This window comes from Triticum urartu, chromosome 2A (assembly GCF_056163025.1).
Source record: "Triticum urartu cultivar PI428250 chromosome 2A, HENAU_Tu73, whole genome shotgun sequence".
Classification (NCBI taxonomy): domain Eukaryota; kingdom Viridiplantae; phylum Streptophyta; class Magnoliopsida; order Poales; family Poaceae; genus Triticum; species Triticum urartu.
In genome coordinates, this window is record NC_141874.1 from 668,360,623 (window position 1) to 668,388,302 (window position 27,680).

General features: G+C 46.0%; 1 pseudogene; it reads right to left on the minus strand.

The window, feature by feature from the left end:
- Positions 1-11,844: 11,844 nt before the first annotated feature.
- Positions 11,845-27,680, minus strand: part of LOC147986567 (secreted RxLR effector protein 161 pseudogene) — a 29,965-nt pseudogene continuing 14,129 nt past the window's right edge.

Genomic DNA, 27,680 nt, shown 5'->3' on the forward strand with positions numbered 1-27,680 from the left:
CCAAATCACCGATGATCCTAGCGCCGAACCGACGGCACCTCCACGTTCAACACACGTACGGAGTGAGGACGTCTCCCGCACCTTGATCCAGCAAGGAGGAGGGAGAGGTTGAGGAAGAGGGATCCAACAGCAGCACGACGGCGTGGTGGTGGTGGCGCAGCAGTACTCCGACAGGGCTTCGCCAAGCACTTGCAGAGGAGGAGACGTGTTGGGGAGGGGATGGGTTGCGCCTTGGATGTTGTGTGCAGCCCTCCCCTTGCCCCTCTATTTATAGGGGAAGGAGGAAGGGGGCCGGCCCCCTTGCCCCATTAGGCCCTTGATGTCTACTACACAACCTTCTTCTTGTAGACGTTGTTGGGCCTCCAAGTGCAGAGATTTGTAGGGCAGTAGCAAATTTCCCTCAAGTGGATGACCTAAGGTTTATCAATCCATAGGAGGCGTACGATGAAGATGGTCTCTCTCAAGCAACCCTGCAACCAAATAACAAAGAGTCTCTTGTGTCCCCAACACACCCAATACAATGGTAAATTGTATAGGTGCACTAGTTCGGCGAAGAGATGGTGATACAAGTGGTATATGGATGGTAGATAAAGGTATTTGTAATCTGAAATAAGAAAAACAGCAAGGTAACTAATGTTGAAAGTGAGCGTAAACGGTATTGCAATGATGGTAAACAAGGCCTAGGGTTCATACTTTCACTAGTGTAAGTTCCCTCAACAATACTAACATAATTGGATCATAAAACTATCCCTCAACATGCAACAAAGAGTCACTCCAAAGTCACTAATAGCAGAGAACGAACGAAGAGATTATGGTAGGGTACGAAACCACCTCAAAGTTATTTTTTCCAATCAATCTGTTGGGCTATTCCTATAAGTGTCACAAACAGCCCTAGAGTTTGTACTAGAATAACACCTTAAGATACAAATCAACCAAAACCCTAATGTCACCTAGATACTCCAATGTCACCTCAAGTATCCGTGGGCATGATTATACGATATGCATCACACAATCTCAGATTGATCTATTCAACCAACACATAGAACTTCAATGAGTGCCCAAAGTTCATACCGGAGAATCACGACGAAAACGTGTGCCAACCCCTATGCATAGGTTCATGGGCGGAACCCGCAAGTTGGTCACCAAAACATACATCAAGTGGCACGTTATATCCCATTGTCACCACAGATATCCATGGCAAGACATACATCAAGTGTTCTCAAATCTTTAAAGACTCAATCCGATAAGATAACTCCAAAGGCGAAACTCAATTCACTATAAGAGAGAAGAGGGAGAGGAGAAACGTAAGATCCAACTATAAAAGCAAAGCTCGCGATACATCAAGATCGTATCATCTCAAGAACACGAGAGAGAGAGAGAGATCAAACACATAGCTACTGGTACATACCCTCAGCCCCAAGGGAGAACTACTCCCTCCTCGTCATGGAGAGCACCGGGATGATGAAGATGGCCACCGGAGAGGGATTGCCCCCTCCAGCAGGGTGCCGGAACGGGTCTAGTTTGGTTTTTGGTGGCTACGGAGGCTTCTGGCGGCGGAACTCCCGATCTAATCTCCGTTCTGGAAGTTTTAGGGTACGACGATATATATGGGTGCAGGGAGGACGTCGGAGGAGCCACGGGGGCCCCACGAGACAGGGGGCGCGCCCTAGGGGGCGCCCCCCACCCTCGTGAGCACCTCGTGTCTCCCCTGACATAGGGTCCAAGTCCATCAGGTGTGTTTCCTTCCAAAAATAACATCTCCAGTTGATTTCGTTCGGTTTTGACTCCGTCTGATATTCCTTTTCTTCGAAACACTGAAATAGGCATAAAACAGCAAATCTGGGTTGGGCCTCCGGTTAATAGGTTAGTCCCAAAAGTAATATAAAAGTGGAAAATAAAGCCAAATATTGCCCAAAACAGTAGATAATATAGCATGGAGCAATCGAAAATTATAGATACATTGGAGACGTATCAAGCATCCCCAAGCTTAATTCCTGCTCGTCCTCGAGTAGGTAAATGATAAAAAAGATAATTTTTGATGTGGAATGCTAGTTGGCATAATTTCAATCTAATTCTTCTTACTTGTGATATGAATATTGAGATCCATAAGATTCAAGACAAAAGTTCATATTGACATAGAAAATAATAATACTTCAAGCATACCAACTAAGCAATTATGTCTTCTCAAAATAACATGGCCAAAGAAAGCTATCCCTACAAAATCATATAGTCTAGCTATGCTCCATCTTCACCACACAAAATATTTAAATCATGCACAACCCCGATGACAAGCCAAGCAATTGTTTCATACTTTTGATGTTCTCAAACTTTTTCAATCTTCACACAATACATGAGCGTGAGCCATGGACATAGCACTATAGGTGGAATAGAATGGTGGTTGTGGAGAAGACAAAAAGGGAGAAGATAGTCTCACATCAACTAGGCGTATCAATGGGCTATGGAGATGCCCATCAATAGATATCAATGTGAGTGAGTAGGGATTGCCATGCAACGGATGCACTAGAGCTATAAATGTATGAAAGCTCAACAAAAGAAACTAAGTGGGTGTGCATCCAACTCGCTTGCTCACGAAGACCTAGGGCATTTTGAGGAAGCCCATCATTGGAATATACAAGCCAAGTTCTATAATGTAAAATTCCCACTAGTATATGAAAGTGACAACATATGAGACTCTCTATATGAAGAACATGGTGCTACTTTGAAGCACAATATATGAGACTCGCTATATCATGGTGTTACTTTGAAGCACAAGTGTGGAAAAAAGGATAGTAGCATTGCCCCTTTTTTTATTTGGCCTTTCTTTTTTTATTTGGCCTTTCTTTTTTTATTTGGCCTTTCTCTTTTTTTGGCCTTTCTTTTTATTTTTTTATTTTTTTATTTTTTTATTGGGACAATGCTCTATTGAATGATGATCATCACACTTCTATTTATTTACAACTCAATGATACAACTAGATACTAGAACAAAGTATGACTCTATATGAATGCCTCCGGCGGTGTACCGGAATATTCAATGAATCAAGAGTGACAAGTATGAAGAAATTATGAACGGTGGCTTTGCCACAAATACTATGTCAACTACATGATCATGCTAGCAATATGACAATGATGAATGTGTCATGATGAACGGAATGGTGGAAAGTTGCATGGCAATATATCTCGGAATGGCTATGGAAATGCCATCATAGGTAGGTATGGTGTCTGTTTTGAGGAAGGTATATGGTGGGTTTATGGTACCGGCGAAAGTTGCGCGGTACTAGAGAGGCTAGCAACGGTGGAAGGGTGAGAGTGCGTATAATCCATGGACCCAACATTAGTCATAAAGAGCTCACATACTTATTGCAAAAATCTAGAAGTTATCAAAGCAAAGTATTACGCGCATGCTCCTAGGGGGATAGATTGGTAGGAGAATACCATCGCTCGTCCCTGACCGCCACTCATAAGGAAGACAATCAATAAATAAATCATGCTCCGACTTCGTCACATAACGGTTCACCATACGTGCATGCTACGGGAATCACAAACTTAAACACAAGTATTTCTCAAATTCACAACTACTCAACTAGCATGACTCTAATATTACCATCTCCATATCTCAAAACAATTATCAAGCGTCAAACTTCTCATAGTATTCAACACACTCATAAGAGAATTTTATTATTCTTGAATACCTAGCGTATTAGGATTTTAAGCAAATTACCATGCTATTTAAGAGACTCTCAAAATAATCTAAGTGAAGCATGAGAGTTCATCTATTTCTTCAAAATAAAACTACCACCATGCTCTAAAAGATATAAGTGAAGCACTAGAGCAACAACAAACTACTCCAAAAGATATAAGTGAAGATCAATGAGTAGTCAAATAATTATGCAACTATGTGAAGACTCTCTAACATTTAAGAATTTCATCTCTTGGTATTTTATTCAAACATCAAGCAAAGCAAAATAAAATGACATGACGCTCCAAGCAAAACACAAATCATGTGGCGAATAAAAATATAGCTCCAAGTAAAGTTACCGATGAACGAAGACGAAAGAGGGGATGCCTTCCGGGGCATCCCCAAGCTTAGGCTCTTGGCTATCCTTGAATATTACCTTGGGGTGCCTTGGGCATCCCCAAGCTTAGGCTCTTACCACTCCTTGTTCCATAGTCCATCAAATCCTTACCCAAAACTTGAAAACTTCACAACACAAAACTTAACAGAAAACTCGTAAGCACTGTTAGTATAAGAAAAGAAATCACCTCTTAAAGGTACTGTAATGAGCTCATTCTTTATTTATATTGGTGTTAAACCTACTTTATTCCAACTTCTATATGGTTTATAAACTATTTTACTAGCCATAGATTCATCAAAATAAGTAAACAACACATGAAAAACAGAATCTGTCAAAAACAGAACAGTCTGTAGTAATCTGGATCAAACGTATACTTATGGAACTCATAAAATTCTAAAATAAATTGCTGGACCTGAGGAATTTATCTATTAATCATCTGCAAAAAGAATTAACTAAATATCACTCTCCAAAAAAATGGCAGCAATTCTCGTGAGCGCTAAAGTTTCTGTTTTTGACTGCATGATCAACAAGACTTCCCCCAAGTCTTCCCAAAGGTTCTACTTCGCACAAACACTAATTAAACACATAAAATCACATCTAAACAGAGGCTAGATGAATTATTTATTACTAAACAGGAACAAAAAACAAGGAATAAAAATAAAATTGGGTTGCCTCCCAACAAGCGCTATCGTTTAATGCCCCTAGCTAGGCATGATGATTTCAATGATGCTCACATAAAGGATAAGAATTGAAACATAAAGAGAGCATCATGAAGAATATGACTAACACATTTAAGTCTAACCCACTTCCTATGCATAGGTATCTTGTGAACAAACAACTTATGGGAGCAATAATCAACTAGCATAGAAAGGCAAAACAAGCGTAACTTCAAAACTTTAAGCACATAGAGAGGAAACTTGATATTATTGCAATTCCTACAAGCATATATTCATCCCTCATAATAATTTTCAGTAGCATCATGAATGAATTTAACAATATAACCAGTACCTAAAGCATTCTTTTCATGATGTACAAGGATAGAAAAATTATTACTCTCCACATAAGCAAAATTCTTCTTATTCGGAATAGTGGGAGTATCATAGGAAACTTGAATGCTATAAATTGTTTCCACATTAAAAGAGTAATGTTCAGAGAAGGGGTAATCATAACCATTACAAGTTTTATAAATATAATCACTACTTTTTATAGCATAAGTATCATCACAATAATTATCATAAGTAGGAGGCATGTTATTATCATTTTGAATTTGCATATCAAAACTTGGGAGACTAAAAATATAATCTTCATTGAGCGTAGCATCCCCAAACTTGGGACAAACATTAATTGCATCAAATATATTCTCAAATATGTCATCCTCATCAAACATAGCTTCCCCAAGCTTGGGCCTTTTCGTATCATAAGCATAATCACTCTCATCATTAATAGCATGGATAGCACTAATAGTATAGCAATTATTATATTCTTCCAAGCATGTGCCAAAAAGATTTTCAAGATCATAAGAAGTATCATTATCTTCCACAGTTATATTTTCATGAGGCACAATAGTAATAGGAGCAACTTTATTTGGGAGAGATACCTTTTTACCTCTCTTCCTTTTTCTTTTCTTCCTCTTCACCACATCATGTGGGGGTTCAATCCTCTTTTTGGAGCTCCTTATTAATGAGATTGGTTGAGTAGAAGGCTCCTCCTCGTTACCTGATTCATCATAATAAATAATAGGAGGATATTGGGAAGTCTCTTCCCTTTCATTAGTATTCTCTTCATCTTCTATTTGTTTTCTTTTCTTTATGTAATTGGCAATATAAGGACTGTCAATGCAATTCACCGCACAATACATATAAATTTTCTCTAGATTAAAATGAAGAACTTTATCAAGGGCAAATTTTGGAATATCCTTAATTCTACGTTTAATTTATTCATAACCCAAAAGCAAACTAAGTTCATTATGATGTGCAAGGGAAATCAAGTCATCACAATTTTTGGACACGATACGATCATGAAACAATTTGCATTGGGCACTAAAATGATTACGTTCATTGCAAAGTTCACAAGTAGGACTAAGAAATAATAAATTTTCAGCAAATTCATCTAGCTCTTCTTGCAACAATTTGGTTTCTAAGTACTTATGCCTCTTGCAATATCTATCTTCCCTATTTGGTGTGTACTTGCAAACATGCACTCCACAAAATTGACATGTTTATAGGAGGCATCATAACTAGTGCAATCATCATTAGCATCATAGATATTCAAAGAATTCGTACTAACAACATTGCAATCATGCTCATCATTCAAATATTTAGTGCCAAACATATTATAGATTTCTTCTTCTAGCACTTGAGCACAATTATCCTTTCCATCATACTCACGGAAGATATTAAAAAGGTGAAGCGTATGGGACAAACTCAATTCCATTTTTTTAGTTTTCTTTTATAAACTAAACTAGTGATAAAACAAGAAACTAAAAGACTCGATTGAAAAATCTAAAGATATACCTTCAAGCACTCACCTCCTCGGCAACGGCGCCAGAAAAGAGCTTGATGTCTACTACACAACCTTCTTCTTGTAGACGTTGTTGGGCCTCCAAGTGCAGAGGTTTGTAGGACAGTAGCAAATTTCCCTCAAGTGGATGACCTAAGGTTTATCAATCCGTAGGAGGCGTAGGATGAAGATGGTCTCTCTCAAGCAACCCTGCAACCAAATAACAAAGAGTCTCTTGTGTCCCCAACACACCCAATACAATGGTAAATTGTATAGGTGCACTAGTTCGGCAAAGAGATGGTGATACAAGTGGTATATGGATGGTAGATAAAGGTATTTGTAATCTGAAATAATAAAAACAGCAAGGTAACTAATGTTGAAGTGAGCGTAAACGGTATTGCAATGATGGTGAAAAAGGCCTAGGGTTCATACTTTCACTAGTGTAAGTTCCCTCAACAATACTAACATAATTGGATCATAAAACTATCCCTCAACATGCAACAAAGAGTCACTCCAAAGTCACTAATAGCGGAGAACGAACGAAGAGATTATGGTACGGTACGAAACCACCTCAAAGTTATTCTTTCCAATCAATCCGTTGGGCTATTCCTATAAGTGTCACAAACAGCCCTAGAGTTCGTACTAGAATAACACCTTAAGATACAAATCAACCAAAACCCTAATGTCACCTAGATACTCCAATGTCACCTCAAGTATCTATGGGCATGATTATAAGATATGCATCACACAATCTCAGATTGATCTATTCAACCAACACATAGAACCTCAAAGAGTGCCCCAAAGTTCCTACCGGAGAATCACGACGAAAATGTGTGCCAACCCCTATGCATAGGTTCATGGGCGGAACCCGCAAGTTGGTCACCAAAACATACATCAAGTGGCACGTGGTATCCCATTGTCACCACAGATATCCACGGCAAGACATACATCAAGTGTTCTCAAATCTTTAAAGACTCAATCCGATAAGATAACTCCAAAGGGGAAACTCAATTCATTACAAGAGAGAAGAGGGGGAGGAGAAACATAAGATCCAACTGTAATAGCAAAGCTCGCGATACATCAAGATCGTATCATCTCAAGAACACGAGAGAGAGAGAGAGATCAAACACATAGCTACTGGTACATACCCTCAGCCCCGAGGGAGAACTACTCCCTCCTCGTCATGCAGAGCACTAGGATGATGAAGATGGCCACCGGAGAGGGATTGCCCCCTCCGACAGGGTGCCGGAACGGGTCTAGATTGGTTCTTGGTGGCTACGGAGGCTTCTGGCGGCAGAACTCCCGATCTAATCTCCGTTCTGGAAGTTTTAGGGTACGACGATATATATGGGTGCAGGGAGGACTTCGGAGGAGCCACGAGGGCCCCACAAGACAGGGGGGGCGCACCCTAGGGCGGCGCGCCCCCCACCCTCGTGAGCACCTCATGTCTCCCCTGACGTAGGGTCCAAGTCCATCAGGTGTGTTTCCTTCCAAAAATAACTTCTCTAGTTGATTTCGTTCCGTTTCGACTCCGTCTGATATTCCTTTTCTTCGAAACACTAAAATAGGCATAAAACAGCAAATCTGGGCTGGGCCTCCGGTTAATAGGTTAGTCCCAAAAGTAATATAAATGTGGAAAATAAAGCCCAATATTTCCCAAAACAGTAGATAATATAGCATGGAGCAATCAAAAATTATATATACGTTGGAGACGTATCAGCCCTCCGAGAGAGGTGGCCCCTCCCGGTGGACCCCCAGAACCCCTTCGGTGGCCCTGGTAAAATACCGATATGCCCCCGAACCTTTCCGGTGACCGTATGACAACTTCCTACATATAAATCTTCACCTCCGGACCATTCCGGAACTCCTCGTGACGTCCGGGATCTCATCCAAGACTCCGAACAACATTCGATAATCACATACAAGTCTTCCTAATAACCGTAGCATCATCGAACCTTAAGTGTGTAGACCCTACGGGTTCGGGAACCATGCAGACATGACCGAGACAACTCTCCGGCCAACAACCAACAACGGGATCTGGATACCCATGTTGGCTCCCACATGGTCCACGATGATCTCATCGGATGAACCACGACGTCGAGGATTCAAGCAATCCCGTATACAATTCCCTTTGTCAATCGGCACGTTACTTGCCCGAGATTCGATCATCGGTATCCCAATACCTCGTTCAATCACGTTATCGGCAAGTCACTTTACTCATTCCGTAATGCATGATCCCATGACCAACTACTTAGTCACACTGAGCTCATTATGATGATGCATTACCGAGTGGGCCCAGAGATACCTCTCCGTCATACAGAGTGACAAATCCCAGTCTTGATTCATGCCAACCCAACAGACACTTTCGGAGATACCTGTAGTGCACCTTTATAGCCACCCAGTTACGTTGTGACGTTTGGTACACCCAAAGCACTCCTACAGTATCCGGGAGTTGCACAATCTCATGGTCTAAGGAAATGATACTTAACATTCAGAAAAGCTCTAGCAGACGAACTACACGATCTTGTGCTGTGCTTAGGATTGGGTCTTGTCCATCACATCATTCTCCTAATGATGTGATCCCATTATCAATGACATCCAATGTACATGGTCAGGAAACCGTAACCATCTATTGATCAACGAGCTAGTCAACTAGAGGCTCACTAGGGACATGTTGTGGTCTATGTATTCACACATGTATTACGATTTCCGGATAACACAATTATAGCATGAACAATAGACAATTATCATGAACAGGGAAATATAACAATAACCATTTTATTATTACCTCTAGGGCATATTTCCAACAAGATGGCCTCAGAACCAACAGACTTGGCCTTACCACGAGGGATCCGTGCAGTAGAGGACATGCCTGGAGTATAAGTGGCACGATCCTCAGGCCTAGGGTTGCGCCCCTTCTTGATAGGCACATATGGAGCAGGAGCAGCCGGGGTCCAGTTGGAGTTGCGCTTAGGAACAGAGATCTTGAAAGAGGCAATGTACTTTGCAGGACAGATGGTCTCAATCAAAGTCTGTATGAATGGAGCATAGATCAAGGACTTGTTCTCTTGCACACACTGACGAAGCTCATAGTACATGAAATCCAGAACATCCACTTTCTTCTTCTGATGAAGATGCACAAAGACATCTAGCATGGAGCTCCGAATGTTATGGGAATCCCCGGCCTTTGGAGTGAGGGTATACCTCAGGATATGGCGCATGGTGTCATAGAGGGGCAAGCGATCTTTGATTGACCCAGTGACAAAAGACTTCTCTTGTTTGTAAGCAAAGGCAATCTCATCCTTAGTGCGCTGCCCACTTTCCCTAACAATGCCAAACTCATCAGAAACGGCCTCTGCATCCATAAATGGGTAGGGAATGATCTCAGAGAACTTTGCCATGGGAGCCGAGCACCGATGTGTTCCAGACATCCAAGTGAGGGTGTGAGAAGAGTCATTGGAGAAAAACAGAGTGGCAAAGAACTGCATCACTAGATCTTCAGTATAGGGATGGTTGAAGGTGACAAACGGAATAAGACCCAATCTGCCAAGAGCAGAGTACACACTGGGATACAGATGATCATTGTCACGCAAACTCTCAGTGTTGACTTGCTTGTAAGGAGCAAACTTCTTTGACTTGGTCATAAGAAGCTCATGATAGACCCTTTGCTGAAACTCGTTCTTGAAGCGAGGATCCAGTGGCAGCTGCATAAGGATGGCTCTGTCTCTCAGCCCAGATCTCTGGCTTGGTCCACTTGGCAAGAGGCATATTCCGGAGGCCACGACCACCCGGAATGGCTTGGTCGGGACTAGACACCTCTTCCTCTTCTTCATCTTACTCAACACGATCATCCTCTTCTTCTATCTCATCATCAACATTGGGGTTGTCATACTAAGTATCATCTTGCGAGTCATAATCTTCCTCAGAATTATCGGAGGTCTCAACAATGGGCTGCTTTGAGGCAACATGGCGAACACGGCCCTGACCTGACCCAGACCCCTGACCCATGCCTTCAGACGGCTGGCGACGAGCAATGGTGTAGTCCTTTGATCCTCCTTTTGCACGCTTGTGACGAAGCTCAGACCTCTTGTCAGCGGAGTCTGAAATACATGCAAACACCCAACAAAACAAAGCACGAACACAAATGACTACAAATGCAAGAAGGATGGCAAGGAGTTAGACAGAATCCAGGCAAAAAGTTCCTGGATAGCCCGTGCGCATGGGGGTTTAGACCCCGTGGGCACGAGGGTCCCATGCGCACGGTACAGGACCATGGACACGGGGCCCCATGCGCATGGGGGTCAAACACCCCGTGGACACGGGGGTCTCCCAGCGGCAGCCACTTCCGGATCGAAATCCGGGAGTGGGTGGAGCAGAGAGACCAAAGGACCTATGCACATCGAATTATGTCTAAACAAAGGTCTAGGCCAAACGAAACTATGGAGGAAACCCTAAAGCTATAAACTAGAGGAACTGATGGAGAGAAAATAAGAGGACATGACCAACTAGAGGAGGAACCCATTTGATGCAGATCCATGGAGGAAGAAGCCCGACGAAGCCCGGAGGAGCTCCGGCGAGCGGAGGCGACGGCGGTGGCGCTGGAGGTTTCCCGGGGAGTGGAGGGGGCGAATGGGTGGGAATGAACCCGAGCCCCCCACGCCCCACCTCTTTAGGGCCAGAAACAGCAGACCCCATGCGCACGGGCTAAGTGAGCCCCGTGGGCACGGGGGTCCTGTGCGCACGGTACAGAGCCCGTGGGCACGGGGTATTCAGGAACTTTGACATGAGTGATGATTTTTTTTGAATACAGGGCTGAGTGTAGACTCTTACCCCTACTTCACAAAACACTCGGTCTATATTTCCGAATACACCGCAATAAAAGTCCTATCACTACGAGAAGGGCATATGAGGAGCACTTGTACCAAAAGAGAAGCGGGAAAAACCCACCAATAAAAAGGAGAGAAAAGACACAAAAAACAACACACCACACACGCGAAACAAACACGGGCACAACCCTCAAGAGAGGGCGGTGGCCGAGGCCACCATGTTTGAGTTTACTTGGTATGGCACCGTGAAGATATGAACCTTGGGCCCAAGACCAATACTCATCTTTGAAGCACAAGTACCACCTAAAGTGGCTTATGTGAAAGATTGTGTTTGTTTTATGCACTTCTAGGATAAGATAGCTCATGTGTTGAGCTAGCTCCCCCTAGACATGTGCCTACATCTAAGCAAGATAATACATGAGTATGTGTGTATGAGCAAGAATTTCATCCCAAGTTACTAATATCCATGATATTTAGCTCATGCCTTAACTCGCGGAATCTTGCTTCTTCAAGGGGCTTGGTGAAGATGTCGGCTAGTTGATTCTCGGTGTTGACATGGAGTAACTCAATGTTTCCCTTGGCCACATGATCTCTAATGAAATGATGGCGAATCTCAATATGCTTGGTCTTGCTATGTTGAACCGGATTCTCGGCGATCTTGATGGCACTTTCATTGTCACACCAAAGAGGCACTTTGTCACATTTGACACCATAATCCATGAAAGTTTGCCTCATCCATAATAATTGAGCACAACAACTTCCGGCAGCAATGTACTCGGCTTTGGCTGTGGAGAGAAATATACAATTTTGCTTCTTTGAAGACCAACTTACCAACGACCTCGCTAGGAATTGACATGAACTGGAAGTGGACTTGCGATCAACCTTGTCTCCAGCCCAATCCGAATCCGAGTAACCCATTAACTCAAATGATGATCCCTTGGGATACCAAAGGCCCAAGTTTCACTAGTAGAAAAAGGGCCTATTGTCCCGGTTCGTAAGGGCCTTTTGTCCCGGTTCCTGAACCGGGACTAAAGGGTCGGTACTAATGCCCTGTCCCTTTAGTCCCGGTTCAATCCAGAACCGGGACAGATGGGCCTCCACGTGGCCTGTGCGCGGAGCCCAGGCAGGAGGGCCTTTGGTCCCGGTTGGTGGCACCAACCGGGACCAATATGCATCAACGTGTCAGCATTTCTGTGGCTGGGTTTTTTTTTGAAAGGGCGGGGGTTTGGGGGTTTTGGGGGGTTAATTTAGGTGTTTCATATATTGTGTTAGCTAGCTATAATTAATAGAGAGAAGTGTCCTCTCTTATGTCCGTGCTTGGTCGACGCTACATACTATACATACGTATAGAGAGGACTAGACACGCTAGCTAGCTAGTAAGCAAATAAAGGAAACAGAAGATCGTCATGAACATATATGCATACAGAGAGAAGTGATATCGACCACCTCTCCTTCTCCGAGAGATTGGTCGAACAACAAGTTCTCGTATATCTATACGACACTACCGGCTACATATATACAATAATTATCTCTTACAAATATAATCTCCTAACATACGGACTCATGGTCCACATAGTATTCTCCATCTTCAGCAATCACGTGGTCAAGAAAGAATGCCGCCAATTCCTCTTGAATTGCTCGCATGCGAGCTGGTGCTAGGAGTTCATCCCGCTTCCGAAACATCTAATTTGAAGAAGGGGGTCAATACATATATATATGAATGAATGAAACTCAACACAAATTATGGTAATAAAATAAAATTGTGAATGTTGTTATTTACGCACTTCATATTGTTCGTCAAAGTAGCCCCGCTCACAGGTCGTGTGGCGGATGGACTCGCAAACGTAGTATCCATAGAAATCATTCCCTTGTTCCTGCCACAACCACTTTACAAGAAATAGAGGTCAATCAAACTGATAAGCAAGAATGCCAAATGGTATTGATGAAACTAGCGCTTGAATCAATAGGAGATGCGCGGAACATGCGACTATAGTACTTACTTTCGGGTGTCTAAATTGCAGCTTCTTCGGGAGTCCCGGAGCTTTTTTGGTGAATTTTTTCCAAACCCTGCCAGACAAAGAAAACAATTACTTGATATATCAGGAAATGAACAAAGTTGTTGATATGGTGGATAATGATCGATTTAACTTACTTCTCGAGCATTTGAGTCATGTCCGCATAGTCCTGGGGATCTTTTTGTTTTGAGTCTAAGACGGTTACTAGTCCCTGCTCAAGCTTAATCTCTAGGAGAATATAGTGGAAACTGCACATGCATGCATAACTCATCAATTACATTACTATAACCTTGACTAATATATAAGGGAAACCGAATATGCACAAGACAGTAACACTCACTTGAAGTTGTAAGGAAAGAGTATTATATCTTTGTTTTCATTTATTACCAACGATCGTAGCAAGTTGGCCTCGGTATCTGCGGCATGAAATTTAACCTGAGTTGCATCTATGATATTTGTGTTAATGAACCCAATATCACCGATTTTTCTTTTCTTCAATTTGACGATCTTCAATCTGCATAATATAGTGAGGATAATTATAAATACATGTAATGAAAGAGTTGAGCTATATAGAGAGACTTAATGACAGAAGTAGTACTACTTACAGACAGTAGCAGGTGACCGTTGCTTTATCGAGGGCCAATTGATTGAAAAACTAAAAGAACTCCTCAAAGGGAACAGGCAACAGATCAATTCCAACGAGGTCATGCTCCTTTTTAACTCTCACATACAAAGTACTCCTCCCCCTAGACTCTCTGCATATTTTCAAGTACCAATCATGCAATCTTCGCATCATCGTTGATAGAGATCTTTCATCTTTGACAAGAGGCTTCCCATACTCGTATCTTTGTATCTGCACCTCCATGAAATCATAATGTACATCGTCAGGCAGGTAATCTCCAAGATTGCTATAACCGGGCACCATCCTCGGATCATTAGCGACGATGTCGCTAGGCACCTTGAGCGGGGGGGCACGATTGCTTCGCTTGTTCGCCGAGCTGGGCAATTTGTTTCCCAGCTCGTCGTTCTTTCAGCCTTTGATCACTGACAGTACTTCCCGACCGCACCGCTTTGGCAAATTCCTTTCCAATAATGCGCTCATAGTTTCCTTTCGGCGGAGACTTGGGTGGTTTTGTCAGGGCAGCCAGAGTGCGCTTCGCTTTCACCGGATCTACCTTCTCCTCCGGAGGTGGATGTTTCTTTGCTTTCACCCCTTCAAAGAAGTTCCTCACTTCTTCTCGCGTGATCTCGGCATTCTCCTCCGGGGTCCTCTTGTATGGTAACTTCTCTGGAGTCTTCAGAGAAGGACCGAATCTGTATGTCCTCCCACCTCTGGCTATACTGCTAGACGCCGACAGAGCAGACGGGGCGGTTGTCTTCTTTACTTGCTTACGAGGCAGAGGAGAAGGACTACGACGCGCCGGAGCAGCCGGAGCGGCGGCAGGTCTCTTCCGCCCTTGCTGATGAGGCGGAGAAGGAGGAGGGCCAGGAGGCTGGCTGCTTGGGCGCACCGGCGCAGGCGGAGATGGAGGCGGAGTGCCGCCACGCGCCAGAGAAGGAGTCGCCCGAGTTCCCTAATCGTCACTCGCTGGAGGAGGAGGCGGTGGAGGAGGCGGAGTGCCCTGACTCGCCGGAGGAGGAGGAGGAGGCGGAGGCGTCCAGTTCGGAAGGTTGATGAGCTCCTTCCGCCATAGGCATGGAGTCTTCAGAGCAGAACCCAGCCGAGTCTCCCCTTCACCGGTAGGGTGGTCAAGCTGGAGGTCCTCAAATCCCTCTGTTATTTCATCCACCATCACCCTAGAATATCCTTCTGGAATCGGCCGGCAGTGAAAAGTTGCGCCGGGTTCAGTAGGAAAAATAGAGCCAACAACCGCCTTGACCTTCATATTAATCCATTGCGTCATAAGGTGGCAATTTTGAGACTCCGTGATAGCATCCACGGGATAGCTGGCAGGAGCCGTCAAGACACTACTAGGAAAAGGGCTATAGATAGGATTGATACTAATGGCGCACCATGGAAGCAGTGCGCCACTACTATATACTAATGGCGCACCGGTTGGTGATGCGCCATTAGTGTGGAAGACACTAATGGCGCACCAGAAAGAGGGTGCACCACTAGTATTAAATTATTATTTTTTCCATTTTCCATACATACTAATGGCGCATCAGGTCAAAGTGCGCCATTACTAGTTCTAAGTAGTAATGGCGCACCAAGCAGACAGTGCGCCATTACTGTAAAAAAATTATTCTTTTTTTGCAAAACTACTAATGGCGCATCGTTTCACAGTGCGCCATTACTAGTTTAAACTAGTAATGGCGCACTATTACCCGGTGCGCCATTAGTATATATATTTATTTTTTTACTTTTTTGCAAAACTACTAATGGCGCACCACCTGCAGGTGCGCCATTAGTAACCAGGGTTACTAATGGTGCATTTTCTGGTGGTGCGCCATTAGTAACCTCGGACCACAACAAGATATTTTGGACAGCCCCACACCTACCCACTCACTTTCCCCACTTCATTCCCTCCACCTCCTTCTCCAAGCTTTCGGCCATCTCCTCCTCCTCACCTCATTTCCACCATAGATTCATCAAAATTAAGTGGTGAAATAACCTTTTTTTGATAGGTAAGTAAGGGGAAAGCTATCTTCATGATGTAGATCTACTTTTTTTCTCCCTAGCTCGCTCCAACAACGTGCACATGCACTTTTTGTGGCCTAGCTAGATCTATGTATGTTTGTGGTGTTGCATATATGTTTGTGTTTGAAGGTACCGGTATTTGAAATGCGATAGTTGCCAATATTTTGCCGGAATGTTTTGATTCATTTCCGTTTCGGCGAGAATTTTGGCACTATGCATTCTTTTTGGTCCTATTTTTAGGGAAGGTCATGCCAAATTTTCTCTTGGTTCTAAAATATCGTTTTGCTCTACCCCGCAGGCGACCATGGTCCGCACGATGACTGAAGGCATCGTGAATAGGTTTTTGAGCTCCGCGAAGGCTGAGATGCTTCAAAAGAACGAGACGGAGATAAGATGTCCGTGTCAAAGATGCAAGCTGAAGAGCCTTATTGCGGACCCGGATTCCGGGCAGGTGCGGGACCACCTACTCTTGCGTGGTTTCATGGATGGCTATCGGTGGCAAGGTGATGAAGATGACTATGAAGTCGTCCATGGGGGCCGGGCAAGAAATGAGGAAGGGCAACAAGACAAGTACCACCGCGGCGAGGGCGGGCGAGAAGACGAAGAATCTCCAGGACATGATCACGACGGTGATGTTGTACACAGTCATCATGTAGAAGATGTCGTACATGATGATGAGGAAGATCAAGACGAAGGGCATGATCATGAAGATGAAGATGCCGGAGCAGACAACGATGGAGGCTGGGTGCAGGACCCTCATATTCAAGAGCTGCTTCTCAAGCAGACGGATAACACAAGAGCTGCCGCCCGAGAGAAAGCCAAGCTGGATCAACTGGAGATAGACGCGGTTACTCCATTGTATGAAGGATGCAGGCCCGAGGATACCCGCCTGAAAGTAATGCTCATGGCTCTGGAGATGAAGGTAAAACACAAAATGACCGACGCATGCTTCGACGAGAACATGTCATTCTGGCACGAACGTCTTCCCAAGGAGAACAAGTGCCCGACCAGTTTCGAGGAGGCGAAGAAAATCGTGTGTCCTCTGGATTTACCGGACGTGAAATACCATGTGTGCATGAACAATTGTATCATTTATTGGGACGAGCACGCGGAGTCTACCATATGTCCGGTGTGCGGCGTCACTCGATACAAGAAGAGGAAGAAAGCTCCTCGAAAATCGGTGTGGTACTTTTCAATCACTCCTCGTCTGCAGCGGTATTTCACGGACCCTAAGGTAGCAAAGCTCCTGCGTTGGCACGTGGATAGGGAGGAGAAGAAGCGGGAAGATGACGGAAATGATCCAGAGATAAATAAAAAAGACAAGATGCTGAGTCACCCTAAGGATGCGATCCAGTGGCAAGCATTGAACTTCGAATACCGAAAATTTGGGAAGGATCCAAGGAACATCGTGCTGGGCGCGAGCACCGATGGAGTCAATCCGTTTGGCAGCCAGAGAAGCACACATAGCACCTGGCCTGTGTTTGTGTGGATGTACAATCTTCCCCCCTGGTTGTGCATGAAGAGTAAGTACATTCACATGAGTATGCTAATTGAAGGGCCGAAACAACCAGGGAACGACATCAATCTGTATCTGGAGCTACTGAAGGAGGAGCTAGACACGCTGTGGAAAACGCCAGCCAATACGTGGGACACCACAGAGAAAGAATATTTCCCTATGAGAGCCGCACTGCTCACGACGGTGCACGACTATCTCGGTTACGGATATCTCGCGGGGCAGGTAGTCCACGGATTTTTTGGATGCGTAAGGTGCATGGATGACACAACGTATCGCCAGCTAGATAGAGATCCCGGGTCTTCGAAAACCGTGTTCATGGGACATCGAAGGTGGCTTCACGATGATGACCCGTGGAGGAAACGCAAGGATCTGTTCGATGGTGAAACCGAACCCCGAAAACGCTCGTGTACGAGGAGCGGCGAGGAAATAGACGAGCTGTTGAAAAATTGGAAAGACTGCCCACTGCCGGGAAAGAAGCAAAAGGCGCCAGAGCCGGGAAAGAAGCGAAAGGCGTCAGAGCCGCTGCTGAAGGTATGGAAAACGAGGTCTGTTTTCTGGGACTTGCCGTACTGGAAGATCCATCGTGTGCCTCACAGCCTTGATGTCATGCATATCACGAAGAACGTGTGCGAGAGTCTGCTTGGTACCCTGCTCAACATGCCAGAGAGGACCAAAGATGGGCCGAAAGCAAGGGCGGACTTGAAATCAATGGGCATCAGGCAGGAGCTTCACGCTAATGATGATGATGATGATGATGAGGCGAAGCAGGACATAGAAAGTCGTCGCAAAGGCAAAAAGGCCAAGAAGACCGGAAATGACTACCCTCCTGCGTGCTTCACTCTAAGTCAGGAGGAGATCGAGCAGTTTTTCACCTGCCTCCTAGGAGTAAAACTTCCTTACGGTTACGCGGGGAAGATAAGCAGATACCTAGACCCAGCGAAGCAGAAGTTCAGCGGGATGAAGTCTCACGACTGTCACGTGCTGATGACGCAGATACTTCCAGTTGCAATCCGTGGGATCATGGACGCGCACGTCCGTGAAACGCTATTTGGCCTATGCAACTTTTTCGACGTCATCTCTCGGAAGTCGATTGGCGTGAGGCAACTCAGAAGGCTATAGGAAGAGATCGTGGTGATACTATGCGAGCTTGAGATGTACTTCCCGCCCGCATTCTTCGACGTTATGGTGCATCTGCTGGTCCATATCGTGGAGGATATCATCCTACTCGGGCCGACGTTCCTGCACAGCATGATGTTGTTCGAAAGGATGAATGGTGTCATCAAAGGATACGTTCGCAACATGTCACGTCTAGAGGGAAGTATAGCCAGGGGCTTTCTGACCGAAGAGTGCATCTCCCTGCACGAATTATCTAGGCATCGAGAACCCCGTTGGTCTGCCCGTCAACAGGCACCTCGGCAGGCTCGCTGGATGGGGTCACCGTGAGGGTCGCCGCGAAATGCATCTCGACTTCGAGGGTCGACTCGCCGACTTTGAAAGAGCAAACCTAGTCGCGCTACAACACATAGACGTGGTCGATACTTGGGTGGTAGAGCACAAAACCTTTATTGAGAAGACGTACAATGACCGAGGCCAACAGAGGACGGACGGAGATATACTCAAAGAGCACAACTCCTGTTTCACGCATTGGTTCAAGAAGAAGCTTCTGTCGTACCCTTTACATGAAGATTCTTCCGCAGAAGAACAACTCATATTCGCCTTGTCACAGGGCGCCGAGCACAACCTGATGACGTATGAGGCGTACGATATCAACCGCTACACATTCTACACCGAGGACAAGGACATGAAGAGCGATGGTTATCAAAACTCCAGGGTAACGATGGAATCCTACACCGGTAACGACAAGGACAGATACTACGGAAGGATCTAGGAGATCTGGGAGCTGAGCTACGCTGGAGAGAAGGTCCCGATGTTCCGTGTCAGATGGACCAAGAGCGTCCTAAAAGAAGACCGGTATTTCACCACCATGGTTATACCCGAAGCCAAATCCAAGACCGCGGGCGCAAACGTCACCGCGAAAAATGAGCCATGGGTACTGGCTTCCCAAGTGGACCAATGCTTCTTCATTACCGACCCGTCAAAGCCCAGTCGTGTTGTCGTGAGGAGAGGCAAAAGGAAGATCATCGGAATGGATGGAGTAGCCAATGAGCAAGACTTCGACAAGTACGGCGACCCGAAGATCGAACATGACGATGACGATGAAGTAGCAGCACACACCACAAGAAGAAGCAGGACCACCCTACCTAAAGGATGTCCGTCCAACAGAAGAACTCCATTTGCGAAAAAGAAGGGCAAGAAGATTGTGAACAGATAGCTAGCTAAGATCGATTGTATTTAAATCGTAGTCTTCATTTCTCGATTGTATTTCATGGGCACTTTTTGATATCATGAATATTTTTAAATTTCATGGGCACTTTTTGAATTCATGAGGACACTTGATCTCGATCCCCCTCCATCTCGATCTCGATTCCCCCTCCATCTCGATCCCACCCGCACCCTCCCCCGCTAGCTCCGCCGCCGCCGACGACCCACCACAACCCTCCCCCGCTCCACCGCCGCCGACGAGCACCCGGCCCCCCGCACCCTCTCCCGCTCCACTGCCGCCGCCGATGATATTTTCAAGTAACAAATTTGAACATATTTTTTAAAAATTGTTACTATTTTTATAAAAAAATATTACTGTTATGATTTAAACAAGTTTGAACATATTTAAACACAAATAAATATCAAAAACAGCATTTAAAATGCATAAAAAAATATTGGGGAGCCTAGGAATCGAACCCGGGACCTCCTGGTGTGTGTGTTGCGTGCTGACTAGTCGGGCTAGTGGGTGGGTTCTGTTGTAGATAGGGTTAGGCTGTAGATATGGTTAGTGGGCTAGATTAAAACAATATATGGACAGATTGAAAACAATTTAACTTCAGTAATTCAAGTAATTTGCATGAAAGATTTTTGAAGTCCAACTTCTGAATCCAGAATTTGATTAGTTCCATAAATTTGTATGACCACAGATTTAGAAAAAAATTCAGAGATTTGTATGACCAAAGATACAGTTCAGATTTGATTAGTTCCATAAATTTGTATGACCAAATATATATTTCAGATTTGTATAGTTTCAGAGATTTGTATGACCAAAGATACAGTTCAGATTTGAATTGTTTCAGAAATTGGTATGACCAAAGATGCTATTGTATATAAATGGGCTGCTGTAGAACTGTTCTTCATCTTTACAGTGATGTTGTATAGAAATATGCTGAATTTTCTGCTCTGATTGTTGCTCAAAGAAATTTAGCAAAAAAATGGGGTCCTGGGAGACGCCGCTGCTGCTTGAGGCCCTTGAGAGGCCCTTCGTGTCATGATGATTTTGCAGGTACCCCGAGAGGCCCTTGAGTTTGCCGGAATGTCGATTAACTTCCGTTCCGGCAAATTCGGGTACTCCATATGTCCTATTTTCAGCAAAGGTCATGCTGAAATTTTCCGTGAATTTTACATTGACTTTGCTAAAAAAATCGGACCTATGAGGTACTTGCTACTAATGCATGGGCCGGGGTATCTTAGTACTTAATTAAGTAGGATCAATTGCCCCTTTATTCTTGCTGTATTAAACCATAGGTGGCAATAGAGCCAAGTGATTAGTGCCAAGTGATTAGGCCTAACCTAGGGTGCCTCGGCATCGATAAACCCTAAATGATGAAAAGTTAACTTGGCTGCCCCGGATGCCTCAGTGTCGATGAGAACCTAAATGATGTACGCTTAGGCTTTTAGGGTGCCTCGGCATCGACAAACCCTAAATGATGAAAGCTTAGGCTTTTAGGGTGCCTCGGTGTCGACAAACCCTAAATGATGAGACCATGATCTTATTCCTTGACAATAACCAACTTTTTGACCAAACTTTTTTCCTATTTAGAGCGAAACATGGCCCACAACGATGAGGCCGGTGGTTCGGGCGGCAAGCAATTTTGGGAGCTGTCCCAGGAGATGGAGGAACAACCTCACCGCTATGAGGACGCCACGGAAGACACCGATCCTGATTACACAACCCCTAGTGGCATCGGGGATGACACCACTGATGGTGCCGCCGAGGATGCCACCACTGATGATGGCGGCGCACACACAGATGGCAGCCAACCAAAGAAGCAAAGGAAGGACCGGCGCCCGAATGCGCTCCGCACCGTCAAGGAGGAATTCACTCAAGTGGACTCCGACGGGAATCCAACGGAGCCCAAACATATAGTCAAGGGGTACTCGGTTCAGCTCAGGTGCATTCTCCGGAGCACCGTCTCGATCAACACCGAGAACCTTAGGCATAAGGACCGAGGGAATTTGCGCAACCTCCTCTTCACGAAGCTGCACGAACGATACAAGTTCCCCGCCGAATTTGAAAACACACGCCTCTCAGGGAATAAAGTGAACAGTGCCGCCCTCACGAAGATGAGCACGGCCCTGTCTACTTGGAAAAGCGCGGTGAAGAGAATGATTGATAAAGGTGATAGTTATGAGAAGATCAAGGCGAAATATCCTTTGATGAGCGAAGATGAGTACAAGGAGTTCAAGATCAAGTACGAGCGCAGTGCAACCTCCGAATCAAGTCAGTGGGGGAAAGAAATGCGGGAGTTGAACTTAGGGGAACACAAACTCGGTCCCGGCGGTTATAGAGTGGTGGAGCCTATATGGGACAAGGAGGACGCGGAGCGTGCCGAGCAAGGCCTGCCGCCCCGCTTCGAGAAATACAGCGGTGACAAGCAGACCAGGAACTATGTCAGGGCCCGGTACAAGGAGGACCCGATAACAAAGGAGCTTACCACGGATCCAAAGACCAGGGCGCTTGAGCTTCTTCTGGTAAGGAATACACCCCCGCGTAATTAGCTCCATATGGTTGCACTCTAATTAATCCCCAATATTTCTAAATGGTTCACGTTCCTTTCGCGGGACACTGAAAGAAGTAGCGCCGGGTCGTCTAAGAGCTCCCCTTTCGACACCCCTTTAAATAGGGCGTTGAACGTAATGAAAAACAAGGATAAGCTCAATAAGCCGACGTCAGCTGGTTGTGTGGCCGGCAAAGGCTTGTCCACAAAATGGGGGTCATACTATACCGCTGGTGTGCGGAAGGAGAAAAAGACCAGCTTGGAAAGCCAGACGCGCGAGGTTGAAGAACTCAAGGCACAAGTGGCGCGGATTCCGGAGCTTGTCCAAGAGCAAGTGCAACAACAACTTGGAACGACGCTCAACGCCATGGTGCCTACGTTGATTCATGGGCTGACGACGTGGATTGCGGGCGGCCAACAGGGGCCTCCCCCGGTTCCCAGCTTCACGGCCAGTAACTCGCACAGCGCGCAGGCGGCTCCATTGGTGTCTCCGGCGGCGCCATTGGTGTCTCCGGCGGTGGAGCCATTGGTGTCTCCGGCGGAGGCGGTATTCGTGTCTCCGGCGCCGGCACGGGCATTGGAGCTTAATGCACTCGGGTGTACACCGGCCGGCACCTCGCCAGCAAGCGCCCCCTCTGTCAGTTGCACGCCCGCCGTTGGCGGTGCCTCGACATTAGCCGAGCTCGACGGCATCACGGTAACTAAGCCTCTCGGCCGATGACTTCATCTCCCTGCCTTTGACTGGGCATCCCTGACGCCCTGTACATGTTTTCGCAGGGCACCGCCGACGTTCCTTGCACTCTTCTACACTTCGTGGGCGACGAGTTAGTTGATGTCGCCAAGGGCAGAATCGTTCAACCGGGCAACCCCATGTTCCACGGTAATTCGATGCCACCCACAATATATAGGGTTGAAGTGGTTCGGGTGCTGCCAGGCTGCGACGAGCTGTTACCACTGATTCGACCCGCTGGGGCCGACGAAGAAGATGAGATGACCCTCAGCACCTGCGTAAACTGGCCCCTGCTTTGGCCGAAGAGCCAGATTCATTTGGGGGGTGGGGGACACCACCCCACAGACAAGACCCCCAGTCGTGCCGGCGCCAAGCCATGGCAAGAACGCCGCAACGCTACCGGACCTGCCAGACATCCCTATGGCACAGGATCCGGACAGCCCTATGGCACAGGATCCGGATGGCGACGACAACGACGACGGTACATTTACCAAAGTTGATAAGTACTTTGCCGAACATGGGTACGCTGACGAGTTCTGCGGGCCTCTTTCTCAAGAACCCAACCAAGACAACTGTGATCTTGCTGGTACGGCAGAGAAATCCAATTGCAACAGGCGTCGTCTGGCGTTCAGTTCTCAGGACACGCCTCCAGCTCCCGCCTTCACCGAGCCTCAGATAGCTGAGGTGCGAAATATTATCAGCCCCAACACGCTCAAGAAGGCGGTCTATGAGCAGAACTCGGTCCCATTACAGGAGATCAAGAAGAAGGGACGGAAACGAAAGACTAACAACGGCGCCGGTGCGAGCCAGCCGGCACCGAGTTCGATCTGTGCTCAGGACGGGCCACCTTCACCTAAGGATATCTCGAGGAGGGTGCATGCGGCGGGTAGGGCGATGCTACCACCAAATATGCTGAATGCTGCAACCGGTGCTATGCGGAGTCTGCACGATAGTGTTCTTTCTTTGGAGAAGCGGCGTCTCAGAGAGAAGGATGTGGCATACCCGGTTTTCGTGGCTAAGGTGTCAGAGGGCAAGGGCTTTGTGGATGGCGACATCGGGGGTACGATCGTCCTGCGGTTTGATGACATCTTTGCTATGTTTAACCTTCATCCGCTACACTACACCTTTGTTCGGCTGTTTTCGCTGAGTATGGAGATGCGGATCATTAGAGACAATACCCCGGACATCGTGATAGTCGACCCCTTCTACATGCGTGCCAAGCACTTGAGCAGCGCTGGGGACCGCCAAGTTGCGAGTTCACACCTCGAAGGCGTCATTCTAGCAAACCCAGATAAGGATAACTTCCTTTTGGCTTACTTTCCCGAGTAAGTCATCCCTTAACCGCCCCGTAACATATGATTTCTTAGATTTCGATCGTTCTTTTTTTTCTAACATTCCATGTTCTGTGCAGTGACACACATTGCACACTCATCCTCTTAAGCCCGAAATATTCCATGGCCACGTATTTAGACCCGAACCGTAACTCCAAGATAGACTACACAAATGTCAAGGAAGTTCTTGATGATGTTCTCCCCGCCTACGCCAAATTTGGAGGCACCTTCACCTGGGAAGTTCGTAAGTACGGCAAGCACATGTTCTCACACAATACGAAGTTCTGCTGCGTCAAGCAGCCGCCTGGCGGTCAGAAGGATGCCTACTACGCCCTCCATCACATGCGGGCGATCGTAAGGGACCATAATCAACTTCTGCTACTAGATAATCTCAAAGATTGGGCCGCGAGCTTGTCGGCAGTCCAGGATGCGGACCTCAGACAAGAATTCTTTCGCATCCAGTCGGAGTTTGCGGACATCATCCATCAAGATGTCCTTCATACCTCGGGGCAGTTCTTCCTCAGATATCAACCGTCCAACAGTGAGATAGATGAAATGCTACAAATGCAGGGCGACAACGATCGCGATTTCATGACCATCACGACAGACGGCGGCTTCATCCACGTTCCTGTCCGATGAGTCGAGTCGAAAGTAGTGATGTGTAGTTCTGAAACATTGATTGGCTCATGTTGTAATTATACTTTAATGAATTCGTATGTCTCTTTGGTTTGGACAGTCGTTCAACTTAGATGTAATCGATGCTATTTATTAGTAGGACCATGAATCGTGCTATTAATGTCTTGCTTTTCTCTTCCAATCCTTTTGTTGCATACTTACATATTGCTTATGTATTGTCTGTTGTTTGGCTTATGCATAGAGATGCCGTCGTATGTCGTGTACAAGGGTAAGGTTCCCGGAGTCTACGACGACTGGGAGGAGTGTCGGAGACAGGTTCACCGTTTCAGCGGTAACAGTTACAAAGGGTACACCACTAGGGCGGAGGCCGAATGTAGATACGCCCGCTATCTAGAGGGAGAGAGGAGGGAGCGTTGGAGGAATCGGATGAAGACCAGTTTGATCGCGATGATGCTCATCGTGATGACCACAGCTCTCTTCTATATGATGGTAGTTTAGATGATCGATATCGACTTGTAATGTGAAGGCAAACTCGATACTCGCGGTCTTGAGACTTGTAATGTTTTATCTTTGTTCGGTCTTTTGAATTCGGAGACTAATATGATGAATTGTATTCGGAGACTAATCTTCTATTGTATTCGATGAATCTGATGTTGATGTGTGTTGCTGTCTATATTCTGTCCAATAATATATTTTGTAACCTGTGCAAAAATTAGAAAAGCAAAAAAAACCCTAATATTCATACTAATGGCGCACCACACAAGACACTAATGGCGCACTATGATCATCACACTAATGGCGCATTAACTGCTGGTGCGCCATTAGAATGCCAAAGCACATGGGTACATATGGCCCCCTGGGAGGCATTCTAATGGTGCACTGCAGGCTATACTAATGGCGCACTACGTGGTGCGCCATTAGAACACCAGATACTAATGGCGCACTGGTGGTGCGCCATTAGAATTTAATTATAATGGCGTGATGCCAGTGGCGCACCGGTAGTGCGCCATTAGAAGGCAAATTCGGTGCGCAACTAGCATGCCTTTTCCTAGTAGTGAGACATGCTCCGGCTGAAGCAGCTCGGTGGAAGCGATGCTGCTTCTCCGCTGAGATGGCGGGGTAGCTTCAGGGAAAGCTTCGGCAGTTCGTTTGCTGTGATTTGCATCACTTGTGGAACGTGGATGTACTGTCCGACACCAACGACCACATGTATCTCACACCGACGATACTTGCTATTTAGGGTATATTGACCCCCCCCCTCGTGTTGAAGTTATCGGGAGGTGGTATATATATCGACCCCCCCCCCTCGTGTTGAAGTTATCGGGAGGGGGTATATCGACCCCCCCCCCTCGTGTTGAAGTTATCGGGAGGTGGTATATATATCGACCCCCCCCCTCTTGTTGAAGTTATCGGGAGGGGGTATATCGACCCCCCCTTCGTGTTGAAGTTATCGGGAGGGGGTATATCGACCCCCCCCCTCGTCTTGAAGTTATCGGGAGGGGTATATCGACGACGACAGACCCGATAAAACATAAGAATACGGAGAAGAAATAAAAAGAGGAGAAGAAGAAAGGAATAGAGGAGAAGATCGAAGAAAAAAAAGAAGAAAAAAAAGAGGAGAAGAAGAAAGGAATAGAGGAGAAGAAGAAAAAATAGAAAAAATTTCTATTTTTTCTTCTTCTCCTCTTCCTTTTCTTCCTCTCCTCTTCCTTTTCTTCCTCTCCTCTTCTTCTCCTCTTCCTTTTCTTCCTCTCCTCTTCCTTTTCTTCCTCTCCTCTTCTTCTCCTCTTCCTTTTCTTCCTCTCCTCTTCTTCTCCTTTTTCCTCTTCTTATTTTCCTTTTTCCTCTCCTAAATATATAAAACTTTTCTAGAAATGAAACTAACCTAAAATGTACTAAATCAGAGAACATATATAGATAATCCTTTTCTAAATATTTAAATCTAACTTTTGCATATATGAACATATATACACAGAGAACATACAAACATATATACATTTTTATAAAAAAGCAAAATACAAACATATATATGAAAAAAAATCTGAAAAGAAGCAATATACACAATATATATACTGACATATATACATAATATACACAAAGAAGCAATATACACAAGCATATAATATATGAAAAAAAACAGGGGAGGGGCGCCGGCCGGACCAACGGAGGGGCAGGGCGATGGCGACGGGCGGGCCAGGGCAACGGCGACGGGTGGGGCGGGGCAGGGGCGACGGCGATGGGCGGGGCAGGGCGATGACGACGGGCGAGCCGGGGCGCGCAACGCGCGTCGGGGCAGGGCGGCGAGCGGCGAGCTGCGTTGGGCGAGGGCACAGCCGACGGTGAGCGGGCGGCGACGGTGACCTCGCGCGGCTAGGGGAGGCGCGGCGACGATTGGCGGGGGCGACGACAACTGCGTCGACGGGCACGGGCGTCGGGGCAGAGGGCGGCGGGGCAGCAAGGAGAATGAGGAACTTAATGAAAATTTCACAAGTGCTTTCTTATATACTGAGAGCATTGGTCCCGGTTCA